Consider the following 19,132-nt stretch of genomic DNA (forward strand, 5'->3'; position numbering starts at 1 on the left):
CTAGGAGATGCTTCTATGGAGTTCTTTTTCCCTCTTGTCTTGATAAATTGGCCACATACATAGCAAAATGCATCTGCCGGATGTTTGCAGCCTCTGGATGCCATCTAAAACAATGCAGATATGTTTCCACTTAGGCAGTTGGAACCGAACTGAGCTGGCGGCCTTAAGATCTTTATGGTTATACTGTACTACTATTTATAATGATGGAAAGTTCTAGAAAGTTTTTGAAGGTAGTCTAATGGGCCCTTTTACTAAGGCCTATGGCCAAAATTAACGCAGCAGGCACCTACCACCTGCAAAAAAGATAAATTTTCAAAATATCAATGCCCTGGTCACAAAGGCAAAGTTTGAGGGGAATGATAGCCATTTTCTATACTTTTAAAGCATAGGCTAGTGATTTAATTATTATTATTAGTTTTTTTTGTTCCTAGGTAATAAGTGTTCTTTTTTAATTGTCTAGGCCAGTGGTTTTTAAACCTGACCTGGGAGTCCCCCAGCCAGTCAGGTTTCAAGATATCCTTAATAAATATGCATGAAGCAGATTTGCATTTAACAGAGGTGGGAGGCATGCAAATCTGCCTCATGCATATTCATTAGGGATATCTTGAAAACCTGACTGGCTGGGGGTCTCCCAGGTCAGGTTTAAAAACCACTGGCCTAGGCAATTAAAAAAGAACGCTTACTACCCAGGAACCCCAAAAAAATTGTTGCATAGTGTTACCCTTCTTCCTCCCATTGATGTGACTGGGGCTCTGATTCTCGCCTTTTTTCCGGGTAGGCACTTATTCCATTTCCACCTCATTAGCCTATGCAGGCTTCTGTTCTGACTGTCACTACTGGCAGCTTTGAAAGAGCTGCATTCCTGAAGAAAATACTAAGCATGGTGATGAAAGTTTTAGGCATCATGGCAACATGGCACCCAGGATTTATTAAACCTTGTCACAGTAACATAGTAGATGACGGCAGATAAAGATCCGAATGATCCATCCAGTCTGCCCAACCTGTTTCAATTTAAAATTTTTCTTCTTCTTAGCTATTTCTGGGCAAGAATCCAAAGCTCTGCCAACTACTGAAGTCTCCGTCAAAGCTCACTACAGCCCATCTACTCCATCCCAGCCATTGAAGCCCTCCAAGGGCCATCTTCCACCAAACGGCTATATATAGACACAGACCGTGCAAGTCTGCCCAGTACCGGCCTTAGTTCAATATTTAATATTATTTTCTGATTCTAGATCCTTTGTGTTCATCCCACGCTTCTTTGAACTCAGTCACAGTTTTACTCTCCACCACCTCTCTCGGGAGCGCATTCCAGGCATCCACCACCCTCTCCGTAAAGTAGAATTTCCTAACATTGCCTTTGAATCTACCACCCCTCAGCCTCAAATTATGTCCTCTGGTTTTACCATTTCTTTCTCTGGAAAAGATTTTGTTTTACGTTAATATCTTTCAAGTATTTTAACGTCTGAATCATGTCTCCCCTGTCCCTCCTTTCTTCTAGAACAGTGGTCTCAAACTCGTGGCCTGCCAGGTACTATTTTGTGGCCCACGGTATGTTTATCATAATCACAAAGTAAAATAAAACAGTTTCTTGATCATATGTCTCTTTAGTTATAAATTACAATATTATTATTAAGACTTAGCCAAAAGGAAAGATTTATAAATTATAAACAGTTTTACTTATGACAAAATTGTCATTTCTTTAATAAGACATTAACTATTTTTGTTTTTGCGGCCCTCCAAGTACCTACAAATCCAAAATGTGGCTCTGCAAAGGGTTTGAGTTTGAGACCACTGCTGTAGGATATACATATTCAGCCATGTTACTGTTTCCCCATCCTGAAAGAATGCGAGGGGACCGACAACGAACAGTGAGACGTAGCCATCAAAAAAGCCCTCTGCCAACCAGGAAACCTCTGCTCAGCTGTTTCAGCACCACAGGGGAGAACTGAATAAGAGCTTCACCACAATATCTGTGCACAGACAAAATGAAAGCGAGCTTCTACTGCACAGGAAATATGAACAATCAGAGGAAGGGTAGCTTTTGAAAAAGTCCCTGAATATAACACAGCAATGGGATAGGCCAGTGATTCAGAAGAGAGTCTGAAGTAGAGGATGACACGGGGACAAATTTTCCCCCATCCCCACAGGAACTCAATTTCCCCATCCCGTCCCCGCAAGTTTTGTCGCTGTTACTATCCCTGCCCCATTCCTGTAAGCTGAGCCTTAACCGCAGAAACCTCAAACACTTATGATTTTAAAGTGTTCGAGGCTTGTGCAGATGAGGACAGAGCTTGCAGGAATGGGGCAGGGACAGGAAAAGAACTTGTGGGGATGCAGGGAAAATCTGTCCCGGTGTCATTCTCTAGACTGAAGCAGGAGACAAGAAAGGGCTCCAGAGAGAGAAGAAAGGAAGTAGGAGCTTCACTTGAAATCTTAGATCATAACTTGAGCATTTAGCTTGTCACCTTAACTTCTTTGGATGAGAGAAACAAACCTGAGTATTAATGGTTGACTGCAGACCTGATGCATCAAATAAGAAGAGATTCTTGTGTCTCCAACCTCAGTGAAAACCTTACTGGATTGTTACTCATTCTAAGTCAAAAGCAACGGAGCTGCCCTGTTGCAGTTTGGAGGGCCTGAGAGAACAGAAACAGCGATGTATCCCAAATTCTTTCACAATTATTCAAGGGCAGTAATCCCTGCACTCTGCCTACAGTTTAGTATTCTTGTGAAACTTTGGCTAAACTCCTCATGTCGGAGACTATGAACTAGCCCTCGAGCTAAAGAGCCAGCTGCTTTCTCAGTTCCAGCTTCCAAAGAGTGCTCTTTGATGAAATCTCCTCTCCTTTCCCTGCATTAATAGCCACCAGCCTGCTAGAATTATGGGCAGTCAGACGCCTGCAATGTGCCTACACTGACCCTAAACACCCTTGGTAATGAACTCACTTCAGTAATCACTAAAACTTTGTAAACCCTTAGTTCTGATTTTTGAGAAGTGTTCAGTTTTATTTATAATAAGAACAACACATTTTTAATAACTCTACTGGATCTACTGGATGTGTGACAGGTAGGGTTTGCATGTGGCTCCAGAAAAAGGAATGGAAGTAAAAGCCAGATGTCTCAATCCGTCCTCCTTTTTCTGGAGCCATATGGTAACCCTAGTGACGGGTATTCAAGTACAATTGGATCAGTTCTATAAAGTAGGTGGTAACATTTATGCTCATGGTACACATTTGGCAACTCCAGTGTTGGGGAACTAAGGCAGCTGCTGCTGGATGGACTTCTATGGTCCGCGTGTTGCAAATGTCAAAAGACAAATCAAGATTTGGCAACTTCAGTACTGTATATCATGTTATCATATGCTGCAAGCGATGGCGCTGTACACCTCAAGGGGGAGGAGCAGCCATCTTAATTAGCAAGTTAAATACTACTAACAATACAGGCAGTCCCCGAGTTACAGACACTCGACTTAAGTACGACTCGTACTTAAGAACGTGGTTGCGGCTTCATTTGATTTTACTGAGCAGTATTTCCAGTGGCATAGACTCCTACACTTCTCATATAGCAGATTCAGGAATGACACATGGCCTTATTAAGAACAGTGTATGGTTGTACATGCTGTACCTCAGAGGGAACACTGGTAGGGACAGTTGGCCCTTTTGTCAGCTGGGAGCAGAGGTAAGCTGCAAGAAATTTTAAATCTACAAGTTCTGAGTTACATACAAATCTGACTTAAGAACAGTTTTGAAAACGTAACTGCCTGTGCTCTTGCTATAACATATATTGTTCCAAGACTCCACCATATTTGCCCATATATGGTTGGCATAATGGCAAATTTCCAACCGGTGTTCAGGCATGAATGACTATGACTTGCACAGAGTGGCTCAAGAAGCAAGATGGAGAGAGCCAGAAGAGCTCAATGGCTTGGGGAGGAGATGCCATAGTTCAGAGAGAAAAAACAAGTACAAAAGGCATGTGCACTCAGGGTATGCATGAAGGAGTGCACAGAAGAGTAGGACGACCTCCTTTTGCACACTTCTTTGATGTGCACGCACAGTGTGCGCCTACGTGGCATGCACTGCTAGAGTCTTTGAAGATGAGGGTGCTCGCAGGCGATGTCACATCTGGGTGGGCGAGAGCAGTAGCTGTGGACTGAAGACTGGGAGCAAATATTGCAAAGTGTCGCACCCATTTCCAAAGGCATTGAATGATTGTAACGTGCAATATTCCAGGCAGCTTCCAAATCCCACTCCAGGGTTCCCACCCTGCCTACACATGCTGTCTCTCTTCCAGCTAATGCAAAAGTACCTCCGCTATCTTCTTACAAGCCTTCCACTGGGGATCCTCTATATCCCAAGGATTTACACCTGATTATCTCATTCCTTCTACTGAAGGCTCCTCTTTTTCATGCCAACAGCTCCCTAATATATGAGCAACGCTGCTCAGAGAATCTGTATCTAAATGTTGACATTGGATACATATGTATAGTGTTAATGGACATTTTGATATGCTTTCAATTATTAGCCAACAGGCTCACACCAACTATTAGATGTCAGATTAGCGCACACTGCAACATTCTGTAGATCTGGGGGACAGGGGGTTGGGCACCCTGATGGATAATCTACTTTAGAAGGAAGCCAAGGGGGAACGTATTTTTTTTTTTTCAACTGCAGACTTGGTCCTGAGAAGTGGCAGCACTTTCTGGGGGAGGAGGTTTAAAAGGTATGTATGTGTTGTAATAATAGCACCCCTTATGTCCTTTTTTCTCTCTCTCACACAGCACGAGTCAGAGAGTGCAATAGAGCAGTGTTCTTCAACCTTTTTACACCTATGGACCGGCAGAAATAAAATAATTATTTTGTGGACCAGCATCGGTCTGCAGACCGGCGATTGAAGAACACTGAGCTAAGTCGTGGGCCATCTGGAACCCTTCCCCCTGATGTTGCGACATCAGAGAGAAGGCTTCCAGTTCAGGCGCAGGACGTGCATAGAAGCCACTGCCCGTGGCTTTGTGCAGAGTCAGTGAGGAAGAGGGAGCCGGGCCGAAAATAACGCTGCATCAGTCGCAGTGCGAACCGGCGACTGAAGAACACTGTTTTGGGCCTGATGCACATGCCGACCCTGTGGACCGGCAGGAAATTTCTGTGGACCGGCACTGGTCCATGGACCGGTGGTTGAAGAACACTGCAATAGAGGATCTCTTGAAAGACATCTGATTGCAGTTCCAGACAGCTTGGGAATGTCTCCGCTATGTGGCTTATTGGTTTGGGAGGGTGGGCATGGGAGGGTTACCATATGGCTCCACAAAAAGGAGACAAAATACTTAATGGGAAACACTATTTCAATTCGATGATATCATATTTATCTTTTACAAATAATCACCCTTACAAATAAACTCTTAGAAACTATCAACTTATAAGTGATTTTGTGAAAAGCTCACACCCACAACCATAACGCCAAGTGATATGACATGGCGACGGCTGCCAATGAGACCATCAAAGCCTTCACTGTATCTTACCGCCAACTTTCATCCAGTATACTCTTTAAACAATTAATGAGCATATAATAACAACTTATCTGAATCTCCTTGGTGATGATGGCATATTCGGGCAATCGTGCTGGAACATAACTAATTCATAATGATAATGATAAAATGCCATCTCAATATCATCGAACCCCAAAAAAAGGAGGACAGATTGAGATATTTGGGTTTTACTTCCATTGCTTTCAATGGAAGTAAAACCCAGATGCCTCAATCTGTCCTCCTTATTATCATTGCTTTCATTAGAAGTAAAACCCAGATTTTTCTATCCGTCATAAGAATAGCCTTACTGCAGGGCTGCCCAAGTCCGGTCCTTGAGATCTACTGGCAGGCCAGGTTTTCAGGATATCCACAATGAATATGCATAAGAGAGATTTGCATACCAAGAAGGCAGTGCAGGCAAATCTTTCTCATGCATATTCATTGTGGCTATCCTGAAAACCTGGCCTGCCAGTAGATCTCGAGGACCGGACTTGGGCAGCTCTGCCTTATTGGGTCAGACCAATGGTCCGTCAAGCCCAGTAGCCCATTCTCATGGTGGCCAATCCAGGTCACTAGTACCTGGCTAAAACCCAAAGAGTAGCAACATTCCATGCTACCGATCCAGGGCAAGCAGTGGCTTCCCCCGTGTCTTTCTCAATAACAAACTATGGACTTTTCCTCCAGGAAATTGTCCAAAACATTCTTAAACCAGCTACGCTATTCGCTTTTACCACATCTTCTGGCAACGCATTCCAGAGCTTAACTATTCTCTGAGTGAAAAAAAATTTCCTCCAATTGGTTTTAAAAGTATTTCCCTGTAACTTCATCGCGTGTCCCCTAGTCTTTGTGATTTTTGACAGAGTGAAAAATCGATCCACTTGTACCCGTTCTACTCCACTCAGGATTTTGTAGACTTCAATCATATCTCCCCTCAGCCGTCTGTTTTCCAAGCTGAAGAGCCCTAACTGTTTTAGTCTTTCCTCATACGAGAGGAGTTCCATCCCCTTTACCATTTTGGTCGCTCTTCTTTGAACTTTTTCTAGGAGGGCTTGGATGGTGCCACTGTGTCTGGCACCTCCTACCCTTACTATGCCACTGCTAGAAGGCTAGCAGAGACAAGTATCAGTGGCACAGTGTTTACATGATACAAATCCCATTTGCCAGACAACAATCAGTTCTCTTCAGCAACAGCAAATCATTACCTTGGGCACTGAACTGTGGGATGTGATAGGAATTCATTCTGTCTCCCATTTTATTTAATATCTACCCCAAGCCTCTGGCTGAGCTGCTTTGGTTGATGGGCACAAAATTCTATATCTACTGTATGTTGCTGATATGCAGCTACTCATATTCATTGAACCGGATCTACCTACAGCTTTGATAAACTGACTGCCCGTCTAACCGCAACTCAGGAATGGGTAAACAACAACCACAGCAAAACAGAGATTCTTTGGGTACCTAATACAAATGGACAAATATCTGACTTCAAAATTTCTTCTGGAAAGTATTAACCTCTCCTAAAATCACAGGCCAGAAATTATAGGATACTGGTTTATTCATCGTGGTCTATGGTTTATTGATACTTGATATACCACAAGTTCCAACGGGTGGGTCAATGCAGTTCACAATAAGACTGCATTTTTCTTTCAAGCCAAATCATTAAGGGAGAACCTCTGAAGAAACAGGCTCTACACTGATGCTTGATTAAATATTTTTTTCTATAAACCTCTACAAAGTCTTGACTCTTGGTATATATGCAGGCCCTTGACCGAGAACCTGCCCCGACCTCATCTATATATCTGCACTTGGCCCCTGGCCAGATAATAAGATGTTTTATTGCATTGTAAGAACAGAATTGGTATCGTATCTATTATTTGAATGTTCTAATGTGTACTTATTTGGTGTTACATTGATATTATGCTGACATTGTATTATATCTATATTTTTTAAGTTTCCAAATTTATTCAGCATTTTCTATCCCACTCATAGAAACATGATGGCAGATAAAGGCCAAATGGCTCATCCAGTCTGCTCATCTGCAGCATTCATTATCTCCTCCTGTCCCCACATACCTGTCCCACGCTTTCTTGAATTCAGACACAGTCTTGTCTCCCCACCTCTCCCAGGAGACTATTCCATGCATCTTCACCTTTTTGGTAAGAATGTATTTCAGATATCGCTATCACGTCAAGATTGGCATTTGTTATTTGTTATTTCAGTCTCTATTTCTAGAATCTTATTGCCCAAGCTGTGCGCATTAACATACATGGCCCTCCATTTCTGTGAAGAGTTTACTTTATGAGTTAGTGTGGCTCCTAAATTATCAGTGATATTGCTCCCTGAATTAATGCTAAAGTCCAGGTACACGATGTCCAGGGACTCCCCAATATCCAGCTTCCCCGTTACCCAGTCAAAGAAGCTGATCAGGTTGGATTGGCAGGATCTCCCCTTAGTAAATCCATGTTGTCGGGGATCCCGTAGATTCTCCTCATCCAGGATCTTATCTAATTGGTGTTTGATTAGAGTTTCCATTAGTTTGCTCACTATCGATGTTAGACTCACTGGTCTGTAGTTTGCTGTCTCCATCTTTGAGCCTTTCTTGTGGAGTGGAATGACGTTAGCCGTCCTCCAGTCCAACGGGACGCTGCCTGTACTAAGGGAGAGGTTGAAGAGCGCGGACAGTGGCTCCGCCAAGACATCACTCAGCTCCCTAAGCACCCTGGGGTGCAGGTTGTCCGGCCCCATTGCTTTGTTAACCTTGAGCTTTGACAGCTCACCGTAGACACTGCTGGGCGTAAACTCAAAGTTACTAAACGGGTCAACTGAGCCAACCCTTGTCTGTAGCTGAGGGCCGAGCCCTGGCGCTTCTTGGGTGAAGACTGAGCAGAAGTATTCATTTAATAGTTGGGCTTTTTCCGAATCCTTTTCCACATAGTCTCCGTCTGGTTTCCTAAGACATACAATCCCGCCTGAGTTTTTTCTTCTATCACTGATATACCTGAAGAAGGATTTATCTCCCTTCTGGATGTTCTTTGCTAGAGACTCCTCCATGAGGAATTTAGCCTCCCTGACTGCTGTTTTGACGGCTTTTGATTTGGCCAGGTAGTCTGCTCTAGAGTCCTGCTTCCCTGATTGTTTGTAAGAGATGAATGCTTTTTTCTTCTCCTTGATCAGGTCTGAGATCTCTGCAGTAAACCACTGTGGCTTATTGTTCCTTCGCCGTTTACTTACTGATTTTACATAGCGGTTTGTTGCTTCTTGTATGGTTGCTTTCAAAGTCGACCACATGTCTTCCACGTTATCGGTTTCTTCTTGGCTTTGTAGCGCCTGGTGAACGAAGTCTCCCATTTCTTTGAAATTTGTGTCCTTGAATTTGAGGACTTTGGTTAGTGTAGTAGATTTAGTGAAACCTTTCCTGATATTGAACCATACCATGTTGTGGTCACTGGAGGCCAATGTGTCGCCCACCGAGACCTCTGTGACACTTTCTCCATTGGTAAGTATCAGGTCCAGTATTGCCTGATCCCTTGACGGTTCCAACACCAGTTGCCTGAGGCTTGCTCCTTTCATAGAGTTTAATAGCCTCCTGCTGCTGCCGGAAGCAGAGGTAAGTGTAACCCAATCCACATCAGGCATGTTGAAGTCACCTAGCAATACTGTGTCCCCACGCAAGGTGATATTTTCTATATCTTCGATTATTTCCATATCCAGGTCATCCTGTTGTCTTGGGGGTCTGTAAATTACGCCAAGATACAAGCATTTGTCCTTTCCTCTGGCCAAATTAACCCAAAGGGATTCCCCAGTATACTGGACATCTGAGATTCTCGTGACCTTAATGTCATCTTTAGTATATAATGCTACACCCCCTCCCTTCCTACCCTCTCTGTCCCGACGAAGCAAGTTGTAACCCGGTATGACCATGTCCCACCCGTGGGAGTCTGTGAGCCAGGTTTCGGATATCGCCACCACATCCAGGTCGGCATTCCTTATTTCTGTTTCCAATTCCAGGATCTTGTTTCCTAAACTGTGTGCGTTGACGTACATAGCCCTCCATGTTATATTTTTGCAGGACCGGCTTGAAGAACATGAGAATCGCAGCCGGCGTAAAAGTCTTCGGTTTGTCAGCTTGCCTGAGACTGTTTCCGATGCAGATTTATATCAGATCTTCAGCTCCTGGCTGCCAGATAAATTGGGCCTGTTGGATTCTGGCCTGCAATTCGACTGCAAGAGAGCCCACTGTATCGGCCTTAAGGCGGCGGATGGTAAACGGGTGCGCTATTGCAGGTGGAGAGGTAAGGAGACGCTCCTTAAGGCATTTCGCAAAACAGGAGCCTTGGAGTTCAACAGGGCAAAGCTGCTCTTGTTTAATGATTATTCAGTGCGAGTTGCGGCGCAACGCAAGCTGATGTCGCCCTTCTGCACCAAACTCCACAAGAGGGATGTCCAGTTTGATCTGATCTTCCCTGCTAAGCTGCGGTAAGACACGGTAAATGAGGCGCAAAACCTGTACATACCCAAATTTAGAAAAGGTTGCAAAAAGAATCAAACAAAAGACCCGGCATGGATAACCACTGATGTTAAGAAAGTGATAGGAGACAAGAAAAGGACATTTTGGATATGGAAAAAGGACAAAACCAAAGAAAATTGTATTGTTCAAAGTCTGTATTGTATTGTTTCCCATTGAATGTATTTTAAATTGTTCATCGCTTAGAACTATGATTAAGCGATTAATCAAAAGAATTAATAAACTTGAAACTTGAAAGAGCACAGGAAGCAAAAAAAGAGTGCCACCGAGTGGTCAGAATAGCAAAGAAAGAATATGAAGAGAGACTAGCTAAGGAAGCACAAAATTTTAAACCAATCTTCCGATATGTGAAAGGAAAGCAGCCGGTGAGGGAGGAGGTGGGACCTCTGGATGAGGGCAACAAGAAGGGAGTGGTGAAGGAGGAAAAAGAGGTGGCTGACAGACTAAACATGTTCTTCTCGTCGGTCTTTACAAGAGAAGACACATCCAACATGCCGGAACTGGAAAAAATCTTCAGGGGAGACCAAGAGGGAGAATTAGAACAAGCCAGCATGGTTTCTGTAAAGGAAGATCATGCCTAACAAACCTACTGCATTTCTTTGAGGGGATAAGCAAGCAATTGGACAAGGGTGACCCCATAGACATCATATATCTGGATTTCCAAAAAGCCTTGGACAAGGTACCTCATGAGCGCCTACTGAGGAAACTGTGGAGCCACGGGGTGGTAGGGGACGTACACAGATGGATCAGAAATTGGCTGGCGGACAGGAAACAGAGGGTAGGAGTAAAAGGGCACTACTCGGACTGGAAAGGGGTCACAAGTGGAGTCCCACAGGGGTCAGTGTTGGGACCGCTGCTGTTCAATATATTCATAAATGACCTGGAAATAGGGACAAAGTGCGAAGTTATAAAATTTGCGGACAACAAAAAACTCTCCAGCAGAGTCAGAACTGTTGAGGAATGCAAAGAATTACAAGGAGACCTGAACAAACATGAATGAGTGGGCAAAAAGATGGCAGATGAGCTTCAATGTAGAGAAATGTAAAGTCTTGCATGTGGGGAAGGGGAACCCAATGTACAGCTATACGATGGGAGGGAGGGTACTGGGGGAAGGCTGCTCAGCATTTGGACTTGGTAGATGTATGGCGTACCCTGCACCCTTATGATATTGACTTTACTTTTTACTCTCATGCCCATAAGGTGTATGCTTGGTTGGACTATATCCTCCTGGATAAACGCCTCTTTTCCATGGCCACTCACTCTGAGAAAGCTCAATTTCTGATCATGTACCGGTGGGACTCTGATTGAGCATAGCTCCCACGGGTCGGACCTCCTCTTGGAAATTGCCCCCTCATTTGTATCAGGACCCGGAGTTCTGCACCTTCTTGAGAGCGCACTGGATAGACTACTACCTTATGAATGACACGCCTGATGTGGGCGCAGTCACTTTTTGGTATGCCTCTAAGGCGATACTCCATGGGCACATTATCGCTTACATCGCGGGACAAATGAAGCAAAGAGAGGGGGAGCTTTTGCAGCTGTCTGGGCGGCTTCACGACCTTAGGCGGTCCCATATTAATACCCTGTTGGATGAGGATCGGGCAGAGCTGCAGGAGGTTCGGGGTCATCTTCAGGAGCGCCTTAATAAATGTACAGAATGTTCACTTTACTACCAGAGGTATCAGCTATATCGCTGGGGCAGCAAAACGGGGAAGCTGCAGGCTAACCTGATCTGTCCACATAAAATAACAACAGATTAATACATCTATCAAGGACTCCAGGGGTGTCCATCATGTGGGGGAACGCAACATAGCTTCACAATTTGTCCAATACTACCAGGCTTTGTATGTACGCCAACCTCTGGATGCTGGAGCCATGACTAGCTTCTTTGCTGATTTGGGGCTACCTCAGTTGACTATGGCTCAGGCATCGACTCTCAATGCACCTATAACAGCGGACGAGATATCTACCATGATAGGCTCCCTCACTTTGGCCAAGGCACCGAGACAGGATGGCTTAGATCTGGAATATTACCGGATTTTACAGGACTTAGTGGTCAATCTGCTTAGTCAGATGTGTAATGCAGTATCGGGAGGCGAAGGTCCCTTTCCTGACAATCTGGCCCATATTGTGCTTCTGCCCATGCCGGGGAAGGACCCCGATTTGGTGGGTTCTTTTCGACCTATCTCCCTCCTGGATCAAGATGTCGAAGTGTTGGCTATGATGTTGGCGCGGCGTCTTAATTGGTTTTTGCCAGACCTGATCCATTTGGATCAGGTGGGCTTTGTACCTGGATGTTATGCGTCCATGAATTTGCTGAAGGTGCTGGGGGGCTATCCACGAGCATAAGGGCAAGGGGAGACACTCTGCAGTGGCGGGCTTAGATATGGAGAAAGCGTTTGACAGTGTTTCTTGGGAATACCTGTTTCAAGTTTGGGAGGGCTTTGGTTTTATGGGAGGTTTTCTGAACTGAATTAGAGCATTGTATACTACTCCCCGGGCTCGGCTGCTCATCAATGGGAGTTTGATGGAGGCGTTCAAACCGCAATGGGGCACTAGACTGGGTTGCCCGTTATCCCCACTACTGTTTCTTTTGACTATTGAGCCTCTGGCCCTTAAGATATGACAGGATTCTAGTGTTTGGGGTATTGGGGAGGGGGGGGGAGGCGGGAATGGAAAATCACTTTGCGGATGATATTTTACTTTATTTGGATCAGGCTCCCATACATTTGGAGGCAGCGCTAGCGCTTGTCCGGGACTTTGGGGCACTTTCGGGTTTGCAGGTTAATTGTAGTAAGTCTGAACTCTTGCTTTTGGCTGGAGTTCCTGCAGAGCCATGGCATGCCTTGCTTCCTATTCCGCCCTCGGCCGCTCCAGTCCGCTATCTGGGTATATATTTGAGTACCATCTCTGCCACGTTTTATTCCATGAAAGTTCTCTGTCATCTTGATGCCATTGGGAAGTAGTGCCAAGGGTGGCAGGACCTTCCTTTGGGCTTACTGGGACGGGTGGCTTTGGTATAAATGGTTCTGCTTCCTAAGTTACTCTATTCCCTGCAAACAGTACCACTCTGGCTTCATCGCCAGGATGTACTCCGCTTTAACTCATTAATCTCTCGGTTTATTTGGCGGTCTAAGGCCCCTCGCATAGCTATGGCTAAGCTGACGTTGGCCAGGGGAATGTCCCAGATATACACTTGTATAATGTTGCTGCCCTCATGCTTTGGATTCACAAGGGTTACACAGGATCTGCGCGCTACTTCCCTCAGGGATGGGCTAAGAGCTGGAGTCAACCATTTCAGTTCTTTAATTTACTTCACTCCCAACCGGAATCTGCTGCCCACTCTCGGGGCCACTCCGGGTTTTTGCTGCCCTTTGGGAAGGTTTAGCAGTGATGGCGGCACCGGCAGGGCCTCCCGACAGCGGTTTCTCCCTTCCTGATCCTTGAGGGTAACTTGGGGTTCCTGCCTGGTTGGGGGCGATCGATATTTAGGGAGTGGGCACAATGAGGTTGCCGCTCTATGGCACACTTACTGGCCTTATCGGGGGGCTCTTTCCCTTCGTTTCGGCAGGTCCAGATGAAATGGGTCCTTCCTCATAAGTACCTGTTCTCCTTCCTCCAGCTTTGACATTACTGGGCGTCTATCCAGCATACTTGCGCAAGAGGTTGGGATGTTGGGCCCTTGGACCAGATCTTTGCGGCTACCCTGACTGTGCTCAGTCGGCTGACCCACTGGTATAATGCTTTGCGACTCTCTACCCGAGTTTCAGGGATGTGTAAATTGCGGGAGAGTTGGGAGGGTGGATTTGGGCCAGAGCATTTCTGATCCCCAGTTTCTGGAATGCTTCAGGACCCTTTATCTTTTTTCCAAATTGGCTGATTATCAGGAAATGCAGTATAAAATTTTACATAGATCCTATATCACCAGACATAGGGGGGCACAGATTGGGTTGTGGACCAGTGTTCTTTGCATTAAGTGTAAATGTAAGCCTGGTACCTATTTACACTCTTTTCTTGAGTGCACCGAGCTCACCATTTGGACGGGGCTTTTGGGCCTTCTCGATGCTGTTCTTCACAGACTCGTAGAGTGGGACTATAGCACCCTCCTCCTGGGCTTCTCTCCTCCTCAGTGTAGATTCCTTTATAATGCCACTCTGGTGGCGAAAAAACCGATCCTGACCTCCTGGGCTTCTGAGGACTCTCCCCCAGCCGCTCAATGGCGGGCCAAGCTGAGAGAGACGGCACAATTTGAGATCCGCTCCTGTGATACCTCTCATAGGCCTGAGTATGGTGAAGATAGCTCTAATTTTGATGTTGCTAAGTCCTGTGGCCCAGGGAAGGTAGATCACTGGTGATAGGAATGTGAACGAGTCTGATGGCTAAGGGTGGGGGAGAGTGAATGTTCTGATTTAGTTGGTGGTCAGAGGCAATAGTGGTAAGGATTGTTCCGATTTGGAGGTGACTTCATGCATCTGGCTGGAGATAGGAAGGATGAGACTCGCTCGGCTTTGGATGCGACAGCGCCTTGTTGGCTGTTGGATGTGGTGGTGTTGTGCCTCTCTGTCACTCACGCAGCTCCCTGTTTTGAAACAGAAAGACAGCAGCCGCTCATTCCACCCACAACAAAGAGCAAGATTATACAGCTCAAACATACACAGCTGAGCACAAATCCTCCCCTTAATCAGGCAATCTTTACTCCACTTAATTGTGTTGTATGTGTTTATTCAGCTGGTGAGTTATTGCTCTCCCCCATCCCACAGCACTCCCTCCCTCGGCCGAGAGCTTCTTGAGAGACAACAACAGCACCTGCTTGGGAACAGAACTGATAAAAGTGCTTAACATTCTCATTGACAATCCAACCTCACAACAGAAGCACACACACACAGAGATATACCATTCCTTGAAATATCAAATACAGTAAACTCTCATAGAAACATAGAAATATAGAAATAGATGGCAGATAAGGGCCACGGCCCATCTAGTCTGCCCACCCTAATGTCCCTCCCCTACCTTCGCCCTGTGAATAGATCCCTCCCCTACCTTCGCCCTATGAATAGATCCTATGTGACGATCCTATTTAGCCTTAAAATCAGGCACGCTACTGGCCTCGATCACATGCAGTGGAAGACTATTCCAGCGATCAACCACCCTTTCTGTGAAGAAGAATTTCCTGGTGTCAGCTCGTAGTTTCCCTCCCCTAATTTTCCACGGATGCCCTCTTGTTGTCGTGGGACCCTTGAAAAAGAAGATATCTTCCTCCGTCTCTAAGCTGCCCGTGAGATACTTGAACGTCTCGATCATGTCCCCCCCTCTCTCTGCGCTCCTCGAGTGAGTATAGCTGCAATTTGTCTAGCTGTTCCTTGTATGGGAGATCCTTGAGTCCTGAGACCATCCGGGTGGCCATTCTCTGAACCGACTCCAGTCTCAGCACATCCTTGCGATAATGCGGCCTCCAGAATTGCACACAGTATTCCAGATGGGGCCTCACCATGGATCTATACAATGGCACCCATGGGGAATTGATAGATGCCGGATAAGTGAAGTTTCTGGTTGTTTTAGAGTTACTATTAAAAATAGGCATAACTAATATTATCCCAGGACAAGCAGGCAGCATATTCTTGACTGATAGGAAGAATATCTGCCTGCTGTCCCTGGATAACACCTGTTACAGTAAGTAACTGTGCTCTATACCCTAGTTACCAGACGTCTGGATTTTCCTGGACATATCCTCCTTTTCGAGGCCATGTCCGAGGGGGCCGGACGGCTTTTCGAACCTGGCACTTTGTCCAGGTTTTTTAAAGCTTCATTGAAATCGCGTCGGGCAGGAGGACAGGCAGTGTGTGTGTGGGGGGGGGGGGGGGAGGAGGTGAGGCTGGGGTGAGGCTAGGGAAAATTGGGGGCGAGACTGGGACATAACGGGGCGGGGTTGGGTGGTACTTGGCAGGCCTAGAGGGGCCCTACTATATCACATCTATGCCATACCATAAACTATTCCAGACAAACTACCGGACATGTGGTAGGCAAAGGGTGGGTGTACTCAGGTGTAGCGTGCCACGTTTACACTTAAATTTCCGCCAGAAATTTATTTTATTTTCATTTTTATTTAAAGTATTGCAGTATTTCTTTGATTTGTTTTGCTGGTTGCTCGAGTTCTGGTTTAACAGAAATTCTACTGTATATCCTATGACCTGCTCTGTATTTCTTTTGGACTCCCAAGTCTAGATTATAAATTGTTTTAACCATATTTCTATTTGGAATTTGAGGAATGTTGTGCAGCAACTCGGAACCCAACAATACGCTCTCTTGGAAGAATTTGGGATTTCTCAGTTTTGTTGCCAATTTCATACCTTTCCTTATAACAAACTGCAGGTTTTCCATCCAGACATCACAAGGGGTAATTTTCAAAGCCAGTTCTGCAGATAAAACAGCGTTGCACACAGAAAGAGACTGTTATAAAACTGACTGGCCTAAATGTGCAAAAAATTAATTGCAAAACAACCTTAAGTGTATAAGTTTATTTAACCTGATGGCGGGTGTTCCTAGGGGCAGGTCTGAAGAAGGGAGAAGCATTTACTGTTAGGCCACATTGTTAAAAAAGTTTTTAAGTGGAGGAGGAGACATATTTGCATACTTTGAATATCAAAAAATATTTGCTGTTTTTAGCATAAATAAAGCTATTTTCTGATATTTCTTATGTCCAGTTATTTGGACTTTTGTTTTTGGTGAAGGAAGGGTTCTTTTGATCCCACTGCCATGTAGCATTACAGAAGTAACACCTCTTTCACTGTACCTTAAGATTTTCTTTTTGTTTCTTTTAATATCTCCTCTACAAAGATTCCCTCACTCTTTCCCACCATTTTCTTGCATCCACATAAGTACTTCTTCACTCAGAGGGTGGTGGACACCTGGAATGCGCTTCCAGGAGAGGTGATAGGACTTGCGAGGCACTGGGATCCGGCCCTCAGCTGCTGACGAGGGAAAACTCGGAAGACACGTTTTGAAATTTTGAGTTTACGCCCAGCAGTGTCTACGTGGAGCTATCAAGATGCAAGGTGAACAAAGCTATGGGACCGGACAAACCACACACCAGGGTGCTCAGGAGTTGAGTGATGTCCTGGCGGAACCGTTATCTGCGCTCTTCAATATTTCCCTAAGTACAGGAAGAATCCCGTTGGATTGGAAAATGGCTAACGTCATTCCACTCCACAAAAAGGGATGCAGGACGGAGGCTGAGAATTATAGACCGGTGAGTCTCACATCGATAGTGAGTAAACTTATGGAAACACTAATCAAACACCAGTTGGATACGATCCTGAACGAGGAGAATCTACGAGATCCCCATCAACATGGTTTTACGAAGGGAAGGTCCTGCCAATCAAATCTGATCAGCTTCTTTGACTGGGTAACAAGAAAGCTGGATATAGGCGAGTCCCTGGACGTTGTGTACTTGGACTTCAGCAAAGCATTTGATAGCGTCCCACACCGCAGGTTATTGAGCAAAATGGGTTTGATGGGACTGGGTGAAACATTAACCGCATGGGTTAGGGACTGGCTTAGAGGTAGACTTCAGAGGGTAGTGGTAAACGGTACCCTCTCCGATACGACGGAGGTGATCAGCGGAGTGCAGCAGGGCTTGGTCTTGGGCCCAATCCTATTTAACATCTTTGTAAGAGACTTGGCTGAGGGGCTTCAAGGTAAAATTACATTATTCGCCGATGATGCCAAACTATGCAACATAGTAGGCAACCGCACAACAGATGAAAGCACAGTGCCCAACAAAAGCTCAATGCCCGACAGTATGACGCAGGACCTACTCCTGCTGGAGCATTGGTCAAAGACTTGGCAACTAAGTTTCAATGCCAAAAAATGCAAGGTCATGTACCTTGGCGGCAAAAATCCATGCAGGACTTACACCCTAAATGGTGAGATCCTAGCAAGGACTGTAGCAGAACGTGAATTGGGGGTGATTATTAGCGAAGACATGAAGACTGCCAATCAAGTGGAGAAAGCTTCATCCATGGCTAGACAAATCATAGGCTGTATCCGTAGAAGTTTCGTCAGCCGTAAGACCGAGGTCATAATGCCGTTGTACAGATCCATGGTGAGACCCCCATCTGGAATACTGTGTACAATTCTGGAGGCCGCATTATCAAAAAGATGTGCGGAGAGTTGAGTCGGTTCAGCGAAAGGCCACCAGGATGGTCTCAAGACTCAAAGATCTCCCGTATGAGGAACGACTGGGTAAGTTGCAGCTGTACTCACTCGAGGAACACAGAGAGAGGGGAGACATGATCGAGACGTTCAAATATGTCATGGGCCGTATCGAGGTGGAAGAGGATCTCTTTTTCCTTAAAGGACCCAAGGCAACAAGAGGGCATCCATTGAAAATCAGGGGTGGGAAATTTCATGGCGACACCAGAAAATATTTCTTCACCGAAATGGTGGTTGACCGCTGGAATAATCTTCCACAACAGGTAATTGAGGCCAGCAGCGTGCCAGATTTTAAGATAAGATGGGATTGGCATGTGAGATCTCTTCATGGAGGTAGTTAGGGGGTGGGCCATTAGTGTGGGCAGACTAGATGGGCCATGGCCCCTTTCTGCCGTCATTTTTTATGTTTCTATGTTTTTATGTTTCTATGAGTACAATAATGGGTTTCAAAAAGGGATTGGATGACTTCTTGAAGGAGAAAGGGATTACAGGGTATAGATAGAGGGATACTATACAAGGTACTTCAGGATTAGGGCATAAACAATTCAGGTGGTGGGAACTTACAGGTCAAGGACCTGGAGAGCCGCCGCGGGAGCGGGCTGCTGGGCGCGATGGACCCCTGGTCTGACCCAGCAGAGGAAATACTTATGTTCTTATGTTCACATAAGCAGTGCCTCTGCTGGGTCAGACCAGAGGTCCATCGTGCCCAGCAGTCCGTTCACGTGGCAGCCCATCAGGTCCAGGACCTGTATAGTAATCCTCTATCTATACCCTTCTATTCCCTTTTCCTTCAGGAAATTATCTAATCCCTTCTTGAACCCCAAAACCGTACTCTGTCCTATCACACCCTCCGGAAGCGCATTCCAGGCGTC

This window comes from Geotrypetes seraphini, chromosome 17 (assembly GCF_902459505.1).
Source record: "Geotrypetes seraphini chromosome 17, aGeoSer1.1, whole genome shotgun sequence".
NCBI classification, from domain to species: domain Eukaryota; kingdom Metazoa; phylum Chordata; class Amphibia; order Gymnophiona; family Dermophiidae; genus Geotrypetes; species Geotrypetes seraphini.